We start from the raw sequence: 23,603 nt of genomic DNA, 5'->3' as shown, positions 1-23,603 counted from the left end.
TCGTGCATAGTCTTTTACATTGCTTTTAAATATTTCTGCCTTGTAAGGTGATCATAATCCACATCGGATCAAGTTATTTCAAACACTCGCTGCTGACTAAGAGTGAATTTTGAGCTAAACTTATTTTTAAAAAGTCTTTAATACTGGTGTTAAAGCTGTTTTCTTTCTGAAATGATCCACGGCACTGATGCTCTCCAGACGCGGATAAACTCCGCCTTTGTTCATAACCCCTCCTCTAGCCCCAGCTGGCCCGCTTTGGCCCTAGGTTTTCATCGGGCTAAAAAACCCTTGCTATTTGCCCCGAGGAAGCCCCAACGAGGCACGATCAAGATCAAGCCCCGGAAGTGACAGTGGAAACGCGACTGGCCCTGGCACGCACTAGCACGCCCGGTTTAAAAAAATGAAAGCCCTATTGAAATGTGTTTCCCCTCCTTTGTGACACCAGAGGGAGAGAAAGAAGGGGGAAAATTTATCATGTCAATATGAAACTTAAAATACTTGTATATCACATCACGTGTTATTTTAGAGCATTATGAACTGATTTATGACATTGGAATTAAAAATACAAGTGACAAGATGTCTGAAAAAAACATTGTATCTGCATTTTAGATGCAGAACTCAGAATGAAAAAAAAAAAAACATGTAAAGACAAATGGAAAAGGAAAAAGAAGATCTCTGAGGAAACTCGGGTTGATACCCCATTCACTCAAGTCTTAGGAACAAGATGATACACAGCAATCAGAATGATCAATACAAGCCAATGATCAATACAAGCCAATACAAGCAGTTTCCTGAAAGGCCAAGTCATATCGTTGATTACTTGTGTCCTCTGGGTGGGTTCTGACTATGCCTTGTGTATTCTCTGATGGTCTGATGATAATTTTACTGGGCTGTTCACTGAGCAGTGACCCTGGAAGGAAGTCAGAGGAGTCAGAGACCATGTACTCACGCAGCCATGCTTATAATTTGCAACTTTCAGAGGTGTAGAATCGAAAATGGCAATTTCTAGATTCTCTAGTTTTACACTTCATATGCCATTTCACACTCTGAAACTCTATGCAGAGGAAACATCTATTGATTTTATCATCATCATCTTGCTCAAAGTGATTTCATATCTGGATTTGATTTAAATGGGTGCCGTTAGAATGAGAGTTCACACAGCAGATAAAAACATCACATAAGTAATGCAAACGACTTGTTGTTGATTTGACTTGATGTTGATTAATTAAATCAAAACATATTTTGAAGTGAAAAGCTGCTGTTTAGAAAAAAAAATAATAATAATAAAAAAGGAAGAAATGGTTTGAAGTTAAGAAATGCCTTAACAAGGCTTATTAAAAACATATAGTTTTTCGCTTCACAAAATGAGTCGTGGATTACTTGTGTATTATTATTATGTTTTTATCAGCTATTTGGACTCTTCTCATTCTGACGGCACTAATTCACTGCAGAGAATCCAGCAAGTGATGTAATGCTAAATCTCCAAATCTCTTCAGATTATTAAATAAATAAAAACCAACTACATATTGGATGGGCTGAGGGTGAGTAAATTGATCTGCAAATTTTCTTTTTTGGTTGAACTATTCCTTTAAACAAATGGCTCTAGAGCGATTTGTTGACGAGACACCCAAGATGAGGACCTCTGCTAACAATGACTTACTAATACTGTATGAGACTTGCAAGGGTTGCAAGTGAATACAAACCATCATGTAAGAACCAAGAGAATTTTGCACTACCATCAGATGAGGCTATATACTCAGTGACTTCCAGTCATCTCTCCCGGGATGAGCTGATTTTAGAAGGCTGCTGTTTGTTTTCATACCGCCGCAGGATATGATGATCTAAACAATGCTTCAGTCCCTTATCAAAGGTGACGGGCATGGCTGCTGGATGCCCCTCTGAACTTCCCTGCTGCTGGGCCTATTATGCACCAATTAGCAGTTGTGGCCCCGCTGTGGCTGGGAGGACAGCTGCTGCACCCACATGGCAGTAATTCGATAAGAGCTCCCTGCAGGGCGTGAGGAAACATGAGTGCACCTCTCTCTCTCACACCTTCTAGAGGGAGATCTCTCAGATATGTGGAGGCAGCAGGAAATATTGCTGAGCTTTGCCATATGGCTAATTGGATTTAGTTTTGGGTGAATTGAATTAAAGGCTCGTCAGAAATTATGCAAACTCTTTAGTATGATGATGACCATCAATCGGGGGAGAGGAGTTCTGTCATAATTGCATTATTCACAAGTTCATTATGGTGATGAAGGCTGTAGCACACAAATTTACGGTTACACGACACACCTTTTTGTCATTTGGCAGTGTAAGATCAGTGCAGGAATGGTTTCCAAGGAGAAGGATTATTGGCAAAATAATAGGTGACAATGTTCTGAGCATCTACATAAGATAAACAGATGTAAAAGGATTTGAGCGTTTTCAACGAGTGCTGATAAGACACATCTCGTGTCATAAATGGGCTCTAAAATCCTCTTTAAAAGACTGTAATTATTCCACTGGGAGCTTCAACCGTAATCCAGGGTGATTATTGACGAAAAAATGCATTAATGACTACTAATAGCACTTGTGCAATGAAAAAGCAAAACAAAAGAAACTGAAACACTAGAGCAACGCCGGCAATAGTGCATCTGGGTAAACAAACTCAAGAAATTGCTCAATAAATCACCGCCCTCCTTCAGAGCTGGAGGCAAAGCTTATGATGTGTCATTTCGGCAGCCTTTTCATCAGTAAATATGAGGGCTCCTTCAGTGAGGAGTATCTCCATCAAACACAGAACTCCTCACAACACTCCGACAACTTCCATTTGATGGCTCACTTTCAATGTAAATGTTAAAAAATGCAGGAGACGAGCATAAAATCTTTTTGTCTTCTGCATGATACATGAAGTGATGACATGCAAGCCTTGGGCTTGGTTTTACCTATGCAGTGTCTTTCTCTCTGTGTGTGTGCGTGTGTGTGTGTGTGCATCTGTCTCTGTCTCTCTGTGCGTGTGTGTATGCGTGTGTGTGTTTGTGTTTGTGTGCGTGCATGTCAAGGATCGAGTGTGCAGAGTGAATGTGAATGTGAAAGGGAAAGAAAAAAATAATAAACTGCAAATCATGCATGTGGAAAACAGATAGGCAAAACTTTTATCTCTGTTTGATTAATGAATCAAGAATATTTATCTCTGTTTGATTGATGAATCAGGGATGGGGTAATGTATGAAAATATATCACTTCAATAAATGCAAAAATATGCTTTGACCTCTTAAAGAGGAGTATAACGAGTATTTGAATATTTACGCTGCACAATGGATGTAAAATAATCTTTTTTTTCTCAAGTCATGGGAATGACTGATGTTCTAAAATCATAATGCTAATAGACGCACCACATGACTGAAAAGTATGTGAACATGATAATTAACAGGACTACCAATTTCAGTTACATTCAGTTACTGGTTTGAATGGGCGCAAATCACTGAATCCATGTTCAAACATCTAATGGAAAACCTCAGAGAAAAGGGTTGACCAATACTAATATTGAACTGCACATGGGACACGTGGAATAAGTTCACTGAAGTTCAATCAAGACGAGTTGAGATGGATCAACCGAATCAATGATCTCAGGTAACCAGTTTTATTTTATTTTGATGTTAAATATGTCAAATGTATCATCTTGATTGAACTTCAGTGAACTTATTCCATGTGTTCCATGTGCGGTTCAATATCAAACCAATAAGATTCCATGTACGATGTCGCATTTTGTATTGCCAGCACTCTTCTGTGAATTCTCCATAAAATAGCTTAGAAACTGAAAAGTTATAGTATTTATTTCTTAACTAAATCCCACAGCTTCAATACTAGTAGAGAGACACTGCCAGGTTGAATTCATTCACACACACACACACAAACTCTCTCTCACTATAATCTTTACTTTACTTTACTTTACAGGCTTATTTGTTTGTTAATGACATCAGTGACTAGTAGACGTTGACTTCACTTTCATCACATAAAAGTTGACTTGAAAAAAATCTGAAGTCATTTAACCCCTAGTTTAGATGCGCACTAGAGGCGGTTTAGCTAACCACAACACACTGGTCTAGCTAAACAATCAGAGCCCATCGTCTATTTCTGAGGGAGGGGCTTCATAAAAGCAGGAAATGATCAGCGCGTTTCTCAGAGAAGGGACAGATTGGTGTGGAATAAAGGTAAATTATGTGAAAAAATAATGGCCACTGGTATCCACTGTATGGAGGGGGAAAAAGACAAATATTTACTAAAAGAAAGTAATAAAAGTTTTACCACCCACACTACTATTATTCAGAAATAAACTTTTAGAATGAAGTTTTCAATAAAAGGAAACAAATATTTACATTTCTAAAAGCATACACCAGCTTTAGTGCACTCAACATTTATATTTTGATCTGTCTTAAAAAAAAAAAAAAAAAAAAAAAAAAAATTCTAATTATATTTGGCCAGTAAGCATAACTTAGAGAAGCTCAGGCTAAAAGTATTCGGGAGTTTGGATTACATCTAACCTTGACTTCACCTAAGGAACTTAGAGAAACTCAGACACCAAGCATCTACACAGCAGCAGTACATCACTTAATCAACTGATAACAAAGCTAGATAAGGTCCCAATTCTATTAGGGACCAAAATAACTCTCCAAGTTCTTGTTTGTATCTTTGAGTTAGTGGAGATATATTTGCAGGGTCTAGAAGGGAGGGACTGAGCACTTAATGAGGTCTTCTGTTAGATGTGTCAGCACATTTGGAAAACGAGAGTGGGAGCACTAGTGTAATTACGGGCATTTTTTGATAGTCTCACAAATAGCTTTAGATGTAACACAGGTGAGTGCTGTCCATACTTTTGACCTCTGGAAGACCATTTTAATGAGCATGAATGCTAAATTTAATGATAGGAACAACAGTAGTGCTATCTCCTTTACGGAGATACGCAACTTTACGGCACAGCAACTATGTGTAAGTGTTGAAAAGCACCACAGCAAGGCAGCAAGATGTACATACCTGCTTCTTTCACTGTTAGATATCATCTCGTCTGGCATTATCTCTTAGTAATTGAGGATAACGTCAGAAATGGAGCAACTTGGATCAACAGCAATGAACTGATGGCTGTTGTTAATAAATAATGCAATCAGTGCTTAATGTACTGAGGGAATATACAGGACGCTGTGATCGGAATAGTAATTGAAAAGCCAACAAGTGATGCCATAATGAAGAGCAAAAGGAACAGAAAGGGCTAGTTTAATCTGCTCTTTAGTTCTTTTGCTGTATGTTGACTACAAGCTGCTCTGGATTAAATGACTCACCCTTAATGCTAACACTTGAATAAAAGAGCACTTTAGACCGCTTAAACAGTTGAACTTTTTCACATAACACACAACCCCTGCTCTTCTCCAGCCTATTGACCTGTAAAGACCTAAAAGATAAAATGCAAGAAGCAGGGTCAGAACATTTAATTTATACATATATACTTTATTCAGACCTGAAGCAACCGTTTCTAATGCTGTATAACCGGACTTAAAGGGTTAGTTCACCCAAAAATCAAAATTATGTTATTAATAACTCACCCTTATGTCGTTTCAAACCCGTGAGACCTCCGTTCATCCTCGGAACACAGTTTAAGATATTTTAGATTTAGTCCGAGACCTCTCAGTCCCTCCAATGAAGCTGTGTATACGTCTACTGTCCATGTCCAGAAAGTTAATAAAAACATCATCAAAGTAGTCCATGCAACATCAGAGGGTCAGTTAGAATTTTTTTAAGCATCAAAAATACATTTTGGTCCAAAAATAGCAAAAACTGTGACTTTATTCAGAATTGTCATCTTTTCCAGGACTGTTGTGAGCGCGTTCACTGCAGTGTATGATCCGGTTCGCGAACGAATCATTCGATGTAACCGGATCTTCTTGAACCAGTTCACCAAATCGAACTGAATCATTTGAAATGTTTCGCGTCTCCAATAACCATTAATCCACAAATGACTTAAGCTGTTCACTTTTTTAATGTGGTTGACACTCCCTCTGAGTTAAAACAAACCAATATCCCGGAGTAATTCATTTACTCAAACAGTACACTGACTGAACTGCTGTGAAGAGAAAGCTGAAGATGAACAGACGAGCCAGATAATAGGATTTTACTATGTAAGAAATTGTACACACTTTACACACTTTTATTCATCAAGGATGTATTGTATTGATTAAAAATTGCACTAAGACATATGGCTACAAAAGATTTCGCTTTCAAATAAATGCTGTTTTTTTTGATTGCTGAAAATAAATTCTAAAGAATCCACAAAAATATTAGGCAGCACAATGGTTTTCAACATTGATAATTATAAGAAATGTTTCTTAAGAAGCAAATGAGCATGTTAGAATGATTTTTGAAGGATCATGTGAGACTGCAGACTGAAGAATAATGGTTGCTGAATATTCAACTTTGCCATCACATAATTAAATTACATTCAAAACTATATTAAAATGGAAAATATGCAGCTTTGATGAGCATAAGAGACTGTTTTCAATAGCATTAAAATATTTGGAGACCAAATCGTTTGAACAGTAGTATATATGTGCAATATGTATTATCTGCGGTAATAGTTAGTTGTCGGGATTAAATTTAGTCTTACTCTTTAAAAAGTCTTTGTCAACTAAATTGAAAAAGAAAATGGAATACAATTAATACCCCAATAAAATGATAATAAAAAAATATTGTGTCAGTAAGACAAACTCAAAGAACTGTTGACAAGACTGAAAATAACCTAAATAAATACTTTAAATCCTTAATAAATAAATAATACTTGAAAAGAGAGAATGAAAATTTTCATATAAAGAGTAGAAATATGGCATGAGAGTATAACAGTATATCTAGAAAGCAGGACAACTGCAAGAGTACTGAAGATCAGGAAACAATGTAATGTTCAACTCAAGTTTTATAATAGATGCCGATTTATATTCATCCTAGTATCCGCCAATGTTCTAATTAGGCTCTGATTCCACTCACAGCGCAAAATCGAATCAACACTCATCTTAACTAAATGCAAAATATTGACTGACTCATTTTTGACCAGAATAGAACATTTTAAAAATAACCCCCTAAAAGTGAACGTGACACAGTCACAAACATGTCACGCAGATGACTCAGTGTGGCTGCGTTTATGACAGACACCAGACACAACATGGTGTCATCCTTCTACCATGAGTGACTCTTTTATGTGATTGCTGTGGACAGCCACCTAGACGAGACAGGAGGAGACATTATCAAGCTTCCTTTAATTCTTTGGGTCGCCTGCTGCCAACGACCCTGTAGCGGTGCAGCGAAGTAACCGTGGGGTAAATTCAATCGGAGGAGGGTTAGGTGACAGGTTCAATCAGTCACCTGATTGTGCCTTTTCTTAGATTGAGGTCTGGAGGTGAGATGAAAAATAACACAGTAATTTGTTTCTGAAGCATTGCTGTTAGGTCTCTAAAACTCCAAGTGGCAATTTCTCGAAAGCCCAATAGCAAATAAAAAGAAATATTTCCACTGAATGATTGCTTACACTGCGTCATTTATTTATTTCTTTTTCTTCTTGAGCAGTTCAAATTTATGAATCAACATTTCTTTCTGCCTTTGAGATAAATACTAACCATCCTCATTGTTGATCTGTCAGAGTTAATCTACTTTACCAAAGCACTCTAGCTTCAAACAACTCCACTTTAAAGCAGATTTGATGGAGGTGGTTTCACAAAATCCATACGATTGTGCAATTCATCTCTGGTTCATCACTGCCAGGTGCATTGTGGAAATTTTTATATCCAATTCAGCTATATAGATTTAAGCTCTTTTATTTCTAATGTGAATCTACTGGTTTTATGCCGCAACTGGGAGTTCACAGGGTATTGACGTTTTATAAAGAAATAATACTCCTTAAGAATGACCATCAATGACTTTGATGAATGAAACCACAAGGCAACTGACAGGATTACACAAAATATGCTTCAGTCTGTGTGATGCATGTTAAGATAGAGGAAGTATGATAGATAGGAATTTTGCGTTCCCTTTTCAGAGATCTAACATAATATATAGCATAAACACACTGTTACCCGGAACACTGCAGCTGACAGTTCAGAAGATACCACTATAAAACAGTGAACTCGCTGTCAGGACTGGAAGGGAAGACACATACAACACACTGGCATTACAAGGATGGTTAGACAATTAGCTTCATATTTGATATAATTTGCTTATTTGGTTATGAAATTTGTATCAATAAATCAAAATGTCACATATTATTTCATTTCACAAATCATTTTAAGGTGCTTCTAATGAGAATCCTCCTAATAGAGCACAACAGTCTGGTTTTGGAAACATCACATTGATCTTTTCCAGAGAAATTGAGTTGTAACGATTCTGTATAAATCTTTCAAGAGAGACCTACCATGAGCTCCACGATTGTTAAGCAATGATATATGCTTCTGTACAAGCCATTTCTTTAAAAATAAATCTTTTTTTTTTTTTTAACTACATAGCAGCCACATTCATAGTTAACACTATTCATAGACCAATCAGTTGTCTTTACTGTAGAAACATATTTCTCATTTCTCAGATTTCTCACCAGATTCTTCCTACCTCTCTGACAGATCCTTCAGTGTGTCTTGGAGGGGTGATGTTTCTAAGTCACAACACCTTGCTACTGGGGTTCTTCAAGGCCCAGTACTTGGACCACTTCTCTTCTCCATCTACATTACGTCATTAGGATCTGTCATCTAGAAGCATCACTGCTACGCTGATGACACCCAACTCTACTTCTCATTCCAACCAGATGACCCGACGGTAGCTGCTCGCATTTCAGCCTGTCTGAGTGACATTTCTAGCTGAATGAATGACCATCACCTTCAGCTTAACCTTACGAAGACAGAACTCCTGGTGATTCCAGCTAACCCATTGCTTCATCACAACTTCTCTATACAGCTGAGTTCGTCAACCATTACTCCTTCGAGGACAGCCAGAAACCTAGGAGTTGTGATTGATCATCAGTTAAGGTTCTCAGACCACACTGCTACAACGACCCGGTCCTGCAGGTTTGCCTTATACAACATTAGGAAGATTAGACCCTTCCTGTCAGAGCAAGCCACCCAACTTCTTGTCCAAGCTCTTGTTCTCTCCAGACTGGACTACTGTAATGCTCTCCTGGTGGGCCTTCCTGCATGTACTGTCAAGCCTCTGCAATTGTTCCAGAATGCAGCAGCGAGGGTTGTCTTCAATGAGCCAAAAAAAGCTCACGTTACTCCTCTCCTCATCAGGTTACACTGGCTACCAGTAGCCGCTCACATCAAATTCAAGGTACTGATGCTTGCCTACAAGACAACCACTGACACAGCACCAACATTCCTAAACTCATTGGTTAAATCTTATGTGCCCTCCAGAAGTTTGCGCTCTGCAAGTGAACGATGCCTTGTAGTGCCATCTCAAAGAAATTCAAAATCACTCTCACAGAACTTTTCCTAGACTGTGCCTAGCTGTCCTATTTAACCTAATACTAGCACTTCTCCTTCTTTTCTTTTTTGGTTCACAACCTCTTCATTAAAATATATTTGGATACTTCAGTGCAGGAAATAAATCTGAAAAAAAAAAAGAAAAAAGAAAAAAGAAAAGAAAATCAAGGCAGCTGGAAAAGTGGATGGTCACTGTTAGTATGCTCCATAGGGGATTATTAAACTTTTAACTTGAAGAAAAATATATTTAAAAACACTGACCAGACAACCACAACCAGACATGTTGGCTCAGTGTGAATTAGGAGATACCAAATATCCACCATAAAGCCAAGATCATTCCTATCTACCTCAAACATCAGTAGACATCATATTTATTTTCAGTCAGATGACTCCAGAAAGTGACTGCTTAAATAAGCAAAATGAAAATAATACAGATCCAGTAGTTTTTGCTTATGCTGAGTCATTATATGTTGACCAACAAATGAAACCAAGTCAAGGCCCATTTCACATGCAGGTGTGTGCAGGAAGAATAAGCAAGTAGTATAAGCATAACCTTTTTCAAATGGGCTCCGCTGATTTGCTTTGTGTGCTCTTTAACTTGCAGATTCTGTGTTTTTCATATAAGCTCAAAGGCAAGCTATCATTAAATAAATTAGAAAGCACAGGTCAAGACGCGTTTCTGTTCTGTCATTTACAACCTTCAAATTAAACCAGGTATTTTCATTCACTTATTTATTTAAAGGCTGTTTTATTTCATCTAAGCTGCTTATACATGGATCTGCAGCATCATGGGAGATTTCAGAAGTAACTCATTAAATTACAGCACAAGTGAAAACAACTCAAGCAGAACTTTTAACAGCACAGCGCAGCTTGACATGAACCTGTGAAGCCGGCCTGCTGTCCTCTTCTCTCTCAATCATCGATTCAATGAAACACGAGCACATCTTGGAAAACCATGTAGTATATCAATCACAAATTTTTGATGTAGCCCAACATTTGTTTAACCTAAAAAAAACACAATGTATCTTCTAGCTGTAAGTTTCTTGATTACATAATAAAATACATTATGCCGGTAATTTGAAGCTTATGATGCTTTGTGTCTGAGAATAATTACACCAGTAGTTTCCTCTGCTCCTCTAGTTAATCGTGTAATAACTGAATCATGACCAAATTTGGACTAAATTAGTGTTGATATATATATATATATATATATATATATATATATATATATATATATATATATATATATATATATATATATATATATATATATATATATATATAAAAATTTGACAGTATTGCTGTATTTTTCTCTGAAATGATAGTATATTTGATAGGAACAAGAAAAAGTCACATTTAATTATGAGGGAATAAAAGAGCTGGATTTGCTCTTGTACTCTTGTACTTGCAAATCACTGATAAACTAAAACAAGGTAAATTAAAACAGCATGAGTCAATGAATGCCTGGATTTTTTGAGGTTATAACAACTGGAAAAAATCCCTATGCACTCGTGTCTTCCGACAGTAAACATCTCAGTTACATAATGAAATCCAATCTGGTAATTTTCCAATATCATATAATACTCTGGACCGCAGAGCAAACTACTTAACTATGAGAGAATGAATAGAGTTTGGACTTGCAGGCAGCTGGTTATATTCCCTCCTGTATTAAAAACCCCATACAAAATTACACCTTAAATTGTTGGCTCAGCAGTTAAGCCAAGACCAGATCGCCATTATTCACTCAGAAAGCTAAATTCTCTCTATTCCCACCTAATCTGAGCACATAGAGAGGAACCTGTGAACGGCTGGGGACCACGGAGCCATTTCATACAGAAATAGTTTGTAATGCATCTCCCCATGCTTGCAGTCAAAATGCATCCCGCCACTCCAAAGAGAAAACAATCAATATAACATAGCGAGCTATTGATTTGTGCATTGTTCCAAAGATGCAATTTTCTCAAAAACGGAGGGGACGTGTCAAAGCGTTTGCATGTTGTCCACTAGCTTCTAAGTCTCCCTCATAAACAACAAATCAGGCAGATGCAGAGGGATGGTTCTATTAGCCGTGGAAACATGTTCTAGCAATGGATCCTGCTTTTGCAATATTATGAAGAGGCTGCCTTTGATCTCTAGAACTAATGCCAAGGGCTTTACACTTGCGAAAACAGACTTTGCTCTGTTCTGTAGCTACCGATATTTTACTATTCCAGTCTGTTGCTATTTATACAGAGCAACACTGCCAGTATTCCCAGGTGGTTTTATGTTAGCCTCTCACTTTTAGCTCTATCCCTGGAAGTATAAAATTTGGGATGCATAGTTCAATGTGTAGTTGCTAATGGCCACAGTGTCACACATTTAAAAGGTTTTTTTTTTTTTTTTTTTTTCATACACACCCAAGATCTTGGAAATGACACAAGTTCCTGGATTTTTTTGGCACAAGGTATTTGGCTGGGAAATGAGAGAGTGCAGGCAGCTCTCGTCATTATTTCATTATTTGTGGGTAGGCTATGTGTTAATTAGATGCAAGGCACAGCAAATGTTATGGAGAATATGTTAAGAGCCATCATTGGGAACAAGCTGCCAGAAGTATTGATCTGCCATGGGAGAATTTCCAGGGCAAAGTGGGAAAAACAGTATCTTAAAAAGGCACATAGCGAAGGTATGAGCAACAGTCCCAACGTCAGAAAGCGTACAAGAGGCCACGCATCTCTGGAGAAGTAGCTTTATGCCCGCAAGCCTAAAAAAATTGGCAGTCATTTTCTCGTTTTGCAAATATAACTCGAGACCCTCAGCGGACAGACTGCTATCTGGATTTGACAAGGGCTTCAAAGCCATCCGCTAAACCGAAACGAGTATCTTAAACATACTGTGCTTCAAATCAAATACAAATAGTGCCTGTATTTGTCTACGTAGGTGAGGATATGAACGGTGGAGTGGTGAGATTTGGTCACTATAAAGATAGTTGTCATGCCTGATGTGTTTCTGGTCAGCACTGCTCCCTAAGGATTCAGTTCACTGCAAGGAAAAATTCACATTGGGCACAAAGGCGTCCTCTTATTCCCATAGGACTTATCTCTTTAAGTTCTTAAAGTGAATGGTTGTCTGTCATTTCTGCACTGAGGGAGGAGGGGTGAAGATGTGAAGGAGAACACAAACCCCTCCAAACCTGACAGGGATTAGGAACTTCAGAGGAATGGGGCTAACGGAGGAACCATGATGGAGACAAAGAACGGAGCACTAATTGTGTGTGTGTGTGTGTGTGTGTGTGTGCGTCAGGTTTTGACTACTTTGTGGGGACTAAATGTCCTCACAAGAACATTCAAATCTGAAATTAGCCAGACCAGCACTCTCTACGACCAGTTTAAAAACTAAACTAAATAATGTCCTAGTAAAATTGCAAAACTGTTTCTGTGAGTTTTAGTTTTAGGACACAGAAAATGTCATTAGATCAACATTAAGAAACAATAGGAGTGGGGGAAAAAAAATCACCATCATGTACTGTTAGAATGCTTGAATATACATGATATTACCAGTGGAAAAACTTTGGGCTGTGTCAGTAAAGAATAAAGTCAGAAGCAAATGTTATTGATCATAATATGTTGTATCCCTTACGAAAGGAAAATATATTTACCAATATATTTCTTAAAATATATTGTGATATATTGTAATATATTATTTTCCCTTTTTATTTTCTAATATTTAATATATTTGAATACATTTAATAATATATTGATGATACATATATTATATAATATATTGCAAAATATACAAATGATTGCAGCTTTTAATATATTGCAATATATTGGAAAAATATAAATATATATAAGAATATATGCCTATATATAACATGATATTTTCCAATATATTGCAATATATTTTTGTTTCATAAGGGTACGCTGTGAATGCTGACTTGCCAATTTATTTTGCACATAATTTGTGTAGTATTGATGAAGAATGGCAATAAATCTTGTTGAAAACACTAATCATTTAGCTGACAGGCTTGTGCAAAAAAAAAAAAAACACCTACATACAGGAAATACTTTTAATTCTTTAAATTTGAAGTTGTACGTGAAAATATTATCGCAGGACATTTTACAAGAGAATATTATTTCAGATTTTAAAGTTTCATGTTTAAATCAATGTGTTACTTGCTGTTTCTTTGTATTTGTTTGTAATTTAGCCATTTCGAACCAAATTTTCTTCACACAAAGCATCCGGTATACACCTATACATGCACATTACAGTATACACATATTAACTGTTGTGGAAAAGGCAAAAAGATATTGGCCAAAATCACACATAACATCGTGATTACATGATGGGAAAAAATGGAAACTGGTTGTTGAAAATGGTAATATATGCATCTGCATGTGGGTGTTCTTCTGTTTACACATAATTATGGAGTGCCAAAACTGGCAGTTAATAATAAGGGTAATTAACAGATGCTAAGATATACAGCAGGCGGACAGACATTAAAAAGACTAACTGCTTTAGCTATTGCCTGAATACAAAGATTACAGTTTCATTTCTGAATCCACAAAAACATCACCAAAGCCTGCTTCAAAGAAACAAAACATGAAATGTTAAGTAAAAACTGATAAATGGCTCATATTAAAATGATTTAGTAGTTCTAAAAAGAAAGAAAAATATAATGAATGAGCAAACTAACTAACTTTCAAAAGTTTGGGGTCTGCAAGATTTCTTACTTTTTCATACTTTTATTCAGCAAGCATGCATTAAATTGATCAAAAGTTACATAAATCAAATGTAATATATCTACTCAAAGTAATTTGCAAATTAGTATTATTCCAATAGGACCTTCAGATATCAATTTTGGTTCATTTATCTTGTCAGCTGCATGAATCTTCCAATAATAATATGTCTAAGTTATACAAATTAATTTTATTCTGAATATCATAGTTGAAAAAAATGCAAATTTGTTGTATCACCTGTGCAAAAGACAATTTAGTCTCCAGAAATCTTATGCAATAACGTTTGAACAGACACATACTTGCAATACTGACAAGCTTGAAAATGTTTTCATCCTGCTGAAAGCATTTTGACACTAACATCACTTGCTGCACCCAATGAGATCAAGTGCTCAGGGATGAAAAGCAATTAGACAATAAATGAGAATGTGGTAGAATGCAGTCACTCAAAATGATTATTCTCTGAGCATCAGGGAGCTCAGTTGAGTGTCTATCATCCTGAACTAATAGAGGTTATGGACACGCAGGGCTTTACGCAGTGCTGAGTGCATAAAGGTGACTTCTCCCCAGTGACTTGCCTGCTGAGTTTAGTGTCAGTGGATGGACTGTAGGGCCTGTTGCTTTGGCCAGGATATCCCTGAACCAATAAGATAGCAACCACACAAGGCCCCATGAGATCACGTCACCACCCGCCACAGTAATTAGCATGTCGACGTCTAGTGGTGGTGGTGGGGGGAGTGATGTAAATGAAAAATGTGGAGCAGACTGCAGATCCAGCCATGAAGTCTCTGCTCTCCAGGGTAATTGCTACCAAGACTCCTAGAACAGACATAGACCTGCACAAATGCAAACACACACTACAGTTCTGTTCCAAAGTCTAGTGTGCCAACTTGTTGACTACTGCTTATACAGGCAACTACCTTCTAAGGCAGCATGCTAACCTAAATGGAACCTAATAAGTGGCCAATTTGGAAACACTACATAGGCAGAAACAGAGATTATGAAAGAGAATAGGAATGTTAATTTACAATATTTATTAAACATTTTTTTTTACAGAATTAATAATTATTGTAAAATATCAATAATAAATAAATATAATTGTACACATAATCTATATTTATATTATTTATATTATACATGAATATATTTAATACAAAAATAACATTTTTCTGAAATATTCTAATTTTTTCTGTACAAAGTATAATGACTTCTTTCTACATGAACATACATAACAGCCTTTACATTTTATAAAGGGGATTACTGGTATTAAAAACCTGATCAGTAAAACATATTTTTCCAAACAAGCACATTTTTTATTAGACATTAATATGTTTTAGTGACTCTTTGTATGAATCAAATATCAAATAACAGTCTGTCTGGAACTGAAAATATTGGATTTTTTTTTTCTTTTTCTTTCTAGGGCTGAATTCTCATTTTAGGACTTCTGTGATGCTGGCCTATAGTTTGGATTTATATATATATATATATAATTCTGATACCTTAAAACGCTGCCGCTGTAGGCTGCTTACTAGGTTTTAAAGCTGAACTGTTATGTTCATGCATAAACAAGGCCATACACACAGACAGTGCCTGGAGGCTGTGTGTCACAAATCTATCATTTAAAAGAGGCTGACCTTCGTTTTGTGTGTCTGGGACTCTTCTGATCTGTTTGTCAGAGGGCATGATGGTAAATGGGTATCTCTGGTCCCCATGCCTGCAATCTTAATGTTGCTGCAGGCAGCACACATCAGCCTAGATTGACACACACCTACAATACAGCCTGAGTGAAATCACCCCACACCTCAAACTCCCTCTGCTATTAATTATCCAGAGCTGGCGACAGCGTGCCACCAACTGGCCGACAGCACGCTGGACAAACATGATCTATATATCGGGCAAAAGTGACACCTCCAAAAGGACAGAGTGGAACTGCATTCAAATGCAACCTCATGCATTTACTATAAAGAGAGGGAGATTCTGCTGTCCTGTGTAATTGTCTCTGATAAACAAATAAAGTAGGGAATTGTTGATGTATGGGCAGAACCAGTATTCAATGGCAGCGTTCAATATAACAATTAGTTCCAGTCCTTGAATTTGATTGGTTGAGCAGCATCCCAAAATTGCTGATGTACGGTTGCAGAGCACTGGGACTTTACACTGTTCCAGAAAGACAGTTTAAAAAATGTATGGCCAACATTATAATGCTATACTAGTTCATCTCAAATTCATAAAACAAATTAATCAGTGATATTGTTTCAAATGCTACAATAGAAATTCGGCATAATATTGTAATGTATTAAAAATTATACAAAATTTTTCATATATTTGTTAAAGATTACATTTAACTTGTTAACTTATTCATCTTAAGGTTAAGATTAATGTCAACTGATTTTTAGACAACAGCAAATCACAATAAATCATATTAAATCCTAAAAGTGAATTTAGGCACAACAATATTAGAATGTACAGCATGAAAATGGAAATTAATTTTGAGATTAGCTTAATATTTAAAATATCCATGATTGAGTGTTTGATTGATTGAGTGATGAATAAACAAAGTAAAAAAAAAAGAAAGGAAGGAAAAAAATAGTTTAAATGCTGACAATGAATGTCACATTATAATGTACGTTACATTAAAAATTGACAATCATTTCTAGATTTGCTAAAGATTAAACGTTAAAAGTTTATTGAAATTTAGATCATGTACTTTAAAAAGAAGAAGAAAAGAAAAAAAAAAAACACCCTAGGTATTATGCCATTGATTTCTGCACAAGCATATACCATTCAGATTTTCTTCATAAAACTCTTCAAGCCTCAGAGAAATTATCCCATCTCAGATTTATGAGACAGCTGTGGGCAATATATCTTCACATCAGTAGGTTTCATTTAAAATGATAAAGCAATCTGTACCTTGTACGCACTACACAGGCAGCAGCACGTGGAGAGGAGGCTATTAAAATGCACAGGAATCATGCTGGTCAGTTCAGCTGTCGTTGACAAATAGCTTTTCACGTGCCTATTTCTTGCTTTTGTGTCAGCTAAAGCATCCATGCACAGATCCATTACAGAGAGACCTGAATATTTATGTATGAAAGCTTCGTCTTCCTTTCATCCTCATAGGGAAACAAGCAAAGCTCTGATGATTCACAGATACAGACACACACACAAGATAAAAAAGACCTTATGAGCTGCCTTTTTAGTTTGGTTAAAAAAAAAAAAAAAATCAAGCCTTTCAGTTCAAAGAGACATTCAAATGTCCTCTACTGGTCAACATCATCCTTCAGAGACACAATTAATCACCATATTCATTTTGGTTGCTGTATTTCAGTTTCGAATGTTACTTCAGAGCCATAAACATGCTCCCTGAAGACCTACAGTGCACTCGAACTGCATCAAGAAACAGCAGGAGGATGAAACAAGTGTAATTTCCTGGTTTCTGATGAGGGCGCACTTATGGGTACTTATATTTTAGCATGCTCAGATTTTAAAGGTCATATGAAGTTAGGCAGATATGCAAGGAGTAGAAATACTCAAACTAAGTGAGCCACGTAAATCACCGTAATTTTAATAATATTGCATGCTTTTTCAAGGACGGTTCCAGGAGGAGGAACTTCAGAAAGACATTGATGGTTTTGACAGTAGTTCTGCTAAAGGACATATTTACAGATAATTGCTGTAGTTCTTTCTATGTTTCTCTCTTGGTCCTCAGCTGAATGCTGTGATTTTCAGAGGCAGAATTGGGATGTTTAAGAGAAGCAACTAAGAAAGGAGAGCTTGATCAGATGACTGATAGAGTGAATGGTTCAATCGATAAACACTGGAGAAGGGGTGCAACACTGTTTGCACAGAAGCAAGATGGAGAAAGCTGTTGAAACCTCATACAGGCTGAAATCATGTTCCGGGCCACCAGGGACATCATTTTGATCTGCATGGGCTTTACTTGCATTCCTCGTACATTACAGACTCACAGAAGAACCTGTCTGCCAAGACCTTAAACGCTCCAATACATCTCAGCGAATATGCGTGCTGAGATGTTTTCAGTATTTAATTCAAGTATTAATCAATCGCTTTCATCAACAGATGAATGAGTCTTTGGGTGTCATGAACAAGCAATGGCAGAAAAATGCCAACAACTGGTTTCCGCGTGAGGTGTATTTCAATGAAATTACAGCATTGTTTTGTATTAACAGAGAACGCTTGACTGAACACTGTCTTGTTTCATTGTTTCATGCTTTGTTGTAACTTCAATCAAACTGTTTGTGCTGCCTCAAAAGGTGGAAATCAACTTGATATGGGTCAATAAGCGTGAAAAAAAAAAAAAACTCCTATTTGCTCCAAAAGTTAAAGTTGCACATTTAACTGAAGAATTGACATTCATTCAACAGTCAAAGACAAAAGAAATACATTTTCTGATGCTTCTCAAAAAATTCCATAAGTCAAAATCATACAATACATACTGTGTATATATATACTGTATATATATATATATATATATATATATATATATATATATATATATATATATATATATATATATATATATATATACACACAAACACACTGTAAATTAAAATGTCATTTTTGAATTGCAAAGCTGAATTTTCAGCATCATTACTCGAGTCGTCAGTGCTACATAATCCTTCAGAAATCATTTTAATATGCTGATTTGGTGCTTAAAACATATTTCTCACTAACACCTGTATTAAAAAAAAAAACACTGCTCCTTATGTTTTGTGAAAACTGTAACATATCTTTTCAGGATTCTTTAAAAAATATAAAGTTCAAAAGATTTAGATTTTTTTTTTTTTGTAATTTATAAATGTATTTTTTGTCACTTTTGATCAATGCATCTTTGCTGAATGAATCAATTAAATCATTAAAAAAAGGGAACTTTATTTACCAATCTTTAATTTAATTCAAACCAGGCTTGTATTGAAATCTCTGGCTTGTAATAGCAGACTTTATTAACTTGACAAATTTGAGTGCAGTACGTGTCCATAAATCTGAAACTATAGAAGAGAAAATCTTGAGAATATAAGAAGACATCATTGAAATGAAAGATGATTAATTTCCTTTTATACAGACTGTTCTCAATAAACTCTTTACACTGTAAGCAAGATACATGACACAATGCCACTAGACCATTCTCAATATAATCACCGAAGCGTTCTACACTGCAAATCACACTCTAGCATAGTAGACAACTCTGTTGACTATAAGGGAAGCGCTCTAGTTTTATACTGATGCTGGCTCTTGGAGTTGACGGGGTGTTAGAGTGATTCACAGCCAGCCTCTGTGCCTCGGCACAGTCGGCCCCTGAGCTCTCCATCTTATTTATATGAATGATTCAAGCCTGCGTATACGCATCAGTCCACACCTGCCATTACTCTGCCTGATCGTCACACTTGAGACGCCTCCAGAAACGACTGCAAAAACAGAGCAAGCGGCAATGAGCACAAGCATAAGCTACACAGTTTCTAATTTTCAGCTTTAATTCACAGCTCTGACCTGCAACAGAAAACAAATGGCTCGAGAGGATGTATATACACTAACTCTAAGAGACGGGAGAGCACAGCTGTGCTTGGTTAATCACAGGTAGAGGTGACTCTGAAGAGGGGAGGTATGTCTATGTCCTGGTTGGGTGAAAGTCATTGAGATAGAGACGATGATCAAATGTCTGATGGTTGATGCTGATGAAATGCTGCCGCAGAACAGTGCTCTTTCTCCACATGGCATCAAGAGTATAAATGAAATATAAGACACAGGTACATTACTTATGGAGTATGTGGACCAAACTATTTTCAGCGGCGAGTTGAATTTACTTATTCATCAGCGAAGGAGACGGTGTGAAAAATATGACAAAATTATCGACTTTAGCATGTATTCGTTGTCAGAGCTGCAAATTTGCATCAGACTTGCAGTTATCCACCACAAAACTCATTTGCATATGAAAAATAAAACGAAATAACAAATCCAGAAGTTTGCAGCATCTTTCATATTTTCTAAAGGGAATCAAACTCTCTCAAAATGGACCAAAATGTGGGCCGCACACAGCTGTCTCCATGTGTCGCTTTGACTAAATAACACAAAGCATTTTTCCCTTCTGATATTTTGATAAAACTTTCAAGTGTTGTACTCTTGAGAAAATGGGGCAAAAGCAATGCAGGTAATAGATTGTGAGGCTTTCATCTGAATTCCTACATGAAATATGGAAAATACTTTATCATCCTTTTCTCAAAGTAGGGCAGGTGAGCGTCAATGAGTCATGGAAGTTCAAAGACATGCTTCAACATCCAACTCCTGGGATAAAAATATCAATAACAACAGCCAACAAAATATCTGCTGATCCCCCACATATTCAGCATGAATACTTCTGGCACTGATAGTAACAACTATTGACAACCACAGTCAGCTTTAATAACCCTGCAGACATACACATTCCCACATTGTTGTCTGCTTAACACTTTATGGAGCATACCCCCCTCGAACAAAAAGATTTGGTGTTGGCACCCTGGATTGAGCGAGAGCTGATGGGTGCTAAACATCATTTATTATAGTCAGGAGAAAAATAAAACATGCTGAATGCAGTGAAAGCCAGGAAAAAAAAGGAAAACAAACACAGCCATTGTTTAAACTTAAGGTTTGCAGCATCTGAATGGCAATTTACCTGCCTGTGGATCGGACCACATGGACTGGAATGTTTGGGAGACCACACAAAGTGACTCCAATCATTTAAAGCTCTCCTTTATTAAGAATTCCTGCACTCAGGAACAGCCGATCTCATAGCTTCCGCTGTGACTCTCTCCTCTCGTCTCATTTCAAAGTTTTCGTAAAATCAGTTCTGAGCCACGACACTTACATAAGAACCTCCCCAGTTTCTCTGACTGCACCTCTATCAGGAGAAACTCACATATAACTCCCCCAAAAAAGGCAGATCAGACATACTTTAATGACCATCCTTTGCTAATGTGCATGCATAGACTTAACATGCAAGTCTTACCCACGCTGAGGCTTCCAGCTGACAGCCTGCAAAAGCAAGCAGGAGCGTGAGAATGTATGCGTTCTGTAGAGAGAAAGGAGATAGCAACTGCCGGTGTGACAGTGCACTGCTCATTGCGCTCTTTTCACTGAGGGTGCTTGAGCTTGCGGAGGTGGTCCCTCTCACTCCTGTGACATCTGCTTCTCTCTTTAAACTCATTGGCTAAGAGAGATGATTCCTATTTAGCCAGCCCTGCTCCCCTCAAGTAACCCCCTCCTTCCAGTCAATCGCTCTCTCTCTTTCTCTGCACGCACGCACGCATGCATCTTTTCTTTTTCCTTCATGTTCTTTTCCTCATTTTCATCTCAATCCTGGTTCCTCGCTGCTGTCAGAAGCCGCGGCACACGCTCTGTAGCCATTCATTGAAGAGCAACACTGCCTGTCTGCATCCATAAGTGTCTTTTCGCTGTCACAATCTCTTTTTATGCTTCTAGACAGTTCCTTCACAATGCCTTGAGATGCTTTCAACACTGACTTCAGAACGGAGGTTTGTTTTCTTCATTTTTGATTGTTAGGGAATCAGCTCTGCCTTTTCAAAAAGTGGAAATGACAAAACGAATCTGGATTTAATGGTTTCAAAATGTCCAATTTTAGTGCACTGGAAACATCTTTCAGGTGTCTTTTTTAAGCACTCTGATGTATTTTTGTTACATAAATTACACAACTTACTGGAATGTTTATAAAGTTGCAATTGCGCAAAGGGTTACATTTGCATATGAGGTAGACCATATTATTTTTCATGGAACTGACACAACAAAAGATTTTTCGATGAGCAGCACTGCAGTCCATTAGCTCAACAGGACGTGCATTTAATTCATTGTACATTAGATGTGCAATAAGCTCTATAAACTGTATAAGCCACTGAGAAGCATTTTCAGTTTCGGTGCTGCAGATTGGTTCAATTCATGATTAATTCTGACTTAATGCATTAAAAACGAATTGAGTTACTACCAGAGTTTGGAAAAATGTGTTAATTTCTGCAGCTATACTTGCAATAAATATCAATATTTGTGATACTGTTGTTTTATCTAGAGGATCGATCTTCACATTAAAAAATAAAATAAATAAATACTATACTAAATACTAAAGATAAAATAATTTATAATAATAAAATAAAATAAAAACAATTAGCATTTTATGCCTGGCTTTTAATTATACTGTAAAGCTGAATGTATAATGAGCTGTTATAATGAATTATTTAATAATAGAAATGTAAAAAAAATAAAATAAAAATTAAATAAAAATACATTAGTAAAAATATGGCATTTTACAAACATTTAAAATAGCCTATGAAGTTCTTTATGTTGCTTCCACATTCATCTGGTGATTAAACGTGGAAAGCAGTTGCATGAACAGACATCCCGAGGGGCAGGGGCAAAATGGTGTTATGAGGGCACAATCATCGACTGGGGCCAGGGGTTTGCAGTCTGTATCGGTTTGTTCCCCCTCGGATAGGTGTGGGCAATATGAAATATCATGAGTTTATCACGATTTTTTGTCATGTTGGTTTTTCTATTTTGCTAGCTGAGCATCATAGCCAAACTAATTTCCCTATTAGGCTATAAATACAAAGCCTTATGCACAATATGAAAAAGTATGGCAGATATTTAAGCCAAGGTCCATGGGTGAAGATAAAAAACAGCTTTGTCATTATTTTATCTTTGTTATTAAAAAAATAGAAAAAAGATACACATTCTAAATACAGATATTATACAAATAAAATAATGTGTTTTATTTTCAGGTACAATAGGTGTATTTAGCCAAAAAAAAAAAAAATGTTTTTTTTTATGAACAAATACAAAAATGAAACACTATATACATTGATTCCTATTAAAGCAACTGTATTACAGATTTTCAGTCAAGAGTATTGAGTGATTTTTCTCTCTTTGTGTTTTATTAACAATAAATTAATAATTTTCCCAAAATTTAAATTGTGTTTTATTTTTTTTATAACTTAATGTATTCACTCAAAAGTAGTTTTAGACCTTAATGAGTTTCCTTTTTCTGCTAAACATAAACTCTATTTTTAAAGAAGGTGGAAAACCCAACAGTTGCTGGTCCACAGTGACATCCACAGATTCTTCAAAATACACTATTTTGTGTTCAGCAAAAGAAATAAGTTAATATAGGTTTGGGACAACATGTGAATGAATAAACAATGACAGAAATAAAATTTTAGGAAGAACTATCCCTTTAATTACAGTCGGAAGCATGTATCCTACTGTCCCTTTAGGAACTGCACGCATCTAATATAAAGATATGCATCCGTTTCTTTCAGTTGATCACTTTCAGACATATCCATTTTAGACATATCCAACAGAGTCTATACATAAACCTTGTGTGTTTTGAAAGTATTAACACAAAACAT

General features: G+C 36.5%; 1 protein-coding gene across 1 annotated transcript in view; it reads right to left on the bottom strand.

Annotated features, from left to right (window-relative positions):
- The window catches only part of LOC128019346 (thrombospondin type-1 domain-containing protein 7B), a 180,215-nt gene extending 158,909 nt beyond the window's left edge, over positions 1-21,306 (bottom strand). The window contains exon 1 of the mRNA XM_052605326.1: positions 21,197-21,306. The gene's annotated coding sequence lies outside the window, so the exon portion shown is untranslated. The remainder of the gene's footprint in view (positions 1-21,196) is intronic.
- Positions 21,307-23,603: the final 2,297 nt, after the last annotated feature.

This window comes from Carassius gibelio, chromosome A9, assembly GCF_023724105.1.
Source record: "Carassius gibelio isolate Cgi1373 ecotype wild population from Czech Republic chromosome A9, carGib1.2-hapl.c, whole genome shotgun sequence".
Lineage (NCBI taxonomy): Eukaryota > Metazoa > Chordata > Actinopteri > Cypriniformes > Cyprinidae > Carassius > Carassius gibelio.
Note: the sequence above shows the minus strand (reverse complement) of the source record. Positions and strands in the feature narration are given on the sequence as shown.